We start from the raw sequence: 2295 nt of genomic DNA on the forward strand, positions 1-2295 counted from the left end.
GTTGAAGTTAACGTTTGTTTTAGCGCGATTGTTGAAATTAAGTGTATCGTAAAGTTATATTCGGAAAGAATAAACCAGTTTTATTAAGAAAGGACTTGTGTCGCTAAAGTTTCGTCGGAACGAAGTTACGAAAAATCAATTAACGAACGGAGACGTAACAATATATTGGAAATTAATTTAAAGTAAAAGATGTCAGCAATATAACAATAAATTATTAATATAGAAATCCACTTTGGAATTGGAACTTTTAAGTTTACAAATGCAAAGCACACCAAAAGCAAAAATTGTCTGCCAAATAAGAAGTGATATTTAAGTAGAATTGAATAGAGGAAGCCACATGTGTAATGAGAATGTGTAGCACTCTTATTAGTGGAGGATTGTTGCATGGTGATTTGCATGAGAGATGCATTGGAATCAGTCATTTCCAATGGAGGGGAGGTAAAAGGCTTGTGTGATGCACTGAACGAAAATAGCTGTTTATATAAGAGGAGGTAATATACTTTATCGAAATTTAAGTCTAGGTTTAAACATTTCAGATAGTAGAGAAACGTGTCAATCAAAGAGGATTGGATCATGCCCACTGAAATGTATTTTAAACGATTAAAAGTTTAAAATTATAAGATAAAAATAGAACAGAAATGAATTATGTAATCAGAATTACAACAACCATGTGCATTAAAAAACAACAGTAATATCGTGATTACCAAGACAGAGAAAGGCTGTCAAATCCTGATTTTGATAAAAGTATACCCTGATGTGGCTTTGCTCTAAACAAAATAAACAAAAAGAAGATGGTTCTTAAAGACAACTAAAAAGAGTGAAAACAGTAAAAAAAAAACGTTGTTGCTTTGATCCTGAACAAAAGGAAAGTACTGTTACGACAGCGGGGGTCACGTGACCCTAGTAATACGTCATATTCTCGAAGGTTCGTGAATGCTCTGGCGTTTACTAGATTTCGGTGTTCTTTTATATATAAGACGGTCAAGACGTGACGGCAACAATGCAATGTGTAATTGAACTGCGGACAGAGTATTGTTGAGTTGAGCACGTGAGACGTTCGTTGTGAGTTATAGCGATTGTTATAGCGCGACTGTTGAAATTAAGTGTACCACAAAGTTGTATTCAGAAAGAAAAAACCAGTTTTATTTAAGAAAGGACTTGTATCGGTAAAGTTTCATCGGAAAAAGAATCTTTACGGAAAATTAACTAACGAACGGAGACGTAACAAATTTGTGTCAGAAGTGGGATAGAAAAAAAAAGAAGAAGATGGAAACGAGAGGTGGAAAATCAAACTACAGCTTAACAGATTTGATGGCAACAATACAAGAACAGCAAAAGAAACAAGAAGAACGAGAAAATAAACAAGAAAAGAAGCAAGAAGAACAAGAAGAACGAGAAAATAAATAAGAAGAACGAGAACAGAAACAAGAAGAAAGATTACAGCAGTGGCAAGAAAACCTACAACAATGGCAGCTCGAACAGTAAAATAAACAAGAGACATTACAGCAGTTGTTGGAAGAAAAAGAAAAGAAAGAAGAAGAACGATAAAAGAAACATGAAGAGAGACTACAGCAGTGGTTGGAGGAGAAAGAAAATAAACAAGAAGAGAAATTACAGCAGTTGTTGGAGGAAAAAGAAAAGAAGCAAGAAGAACGAGAAAAGTAACAAGAAAAGAGACTACAGCAGTGGCAACTGGAACAAGAAGTACAAACGGAAAACATTAGTAAATTTAAAAGCGAATTAGATACATTAAAAGAAGATTTATTGTCTTTTACACAAGAAAGACACATTAACCATCGACTTAATCAGCCCCAGACAATGATAAGCCCCTTCCAGACTCTGCAGCTAAACCCCAGTGCAGACATCTTCAGTCTTGTTAGAAGTCACATCCCAGATATGAGTGTCAGTAATAGGAGTGATCCAGTACGAAGGAAGCCACAGGAATTCGATGGGAAGGCACCATGGGAAGCATAAGGAGCACAATTTGAGCTACTGGCAGAGATGAATGGATGGACAGAGGAGCAGAAAGCAGTATATTTGGCAACGAGCTTGAAGGGACAACCACTGGAAATACTTGGACAGTTGTCAGCAGACGACAGACACGACTATAGAGCACTGGTAGTAGCTCTAGAACTCAGGTACAGAACCAAAAAATCAGTCTGAAGTCTACAGGGCTAGGTTTAGGACGAGAGTCCGTGCTAAAGGGGCGAGCCTGCAAGATCTGGCACGGGAGTTGGAAAGTATGGCACACAAGGCCTACCCAATTGCACCACCCAATCTCCTCAAGTTGTTGCT

The sequence above is a fragment of the Limulus polyphemus genome, unplaced genomic scaffold, assembly GCF_000517525.1.
Source record: "Limulus polyphemus unplaced genomic scaffold, Limulus_polyphemus-2.1.2 Scaffold1348, whole genome shotgun sequence".
In the NCBI taxonomy this organism is placed as follows: Eukaryota; Metazoa; Arthropoda; class Merostomata; order Xiphosura; family Limulidae; genus Limulus; species Limulus polyphemus.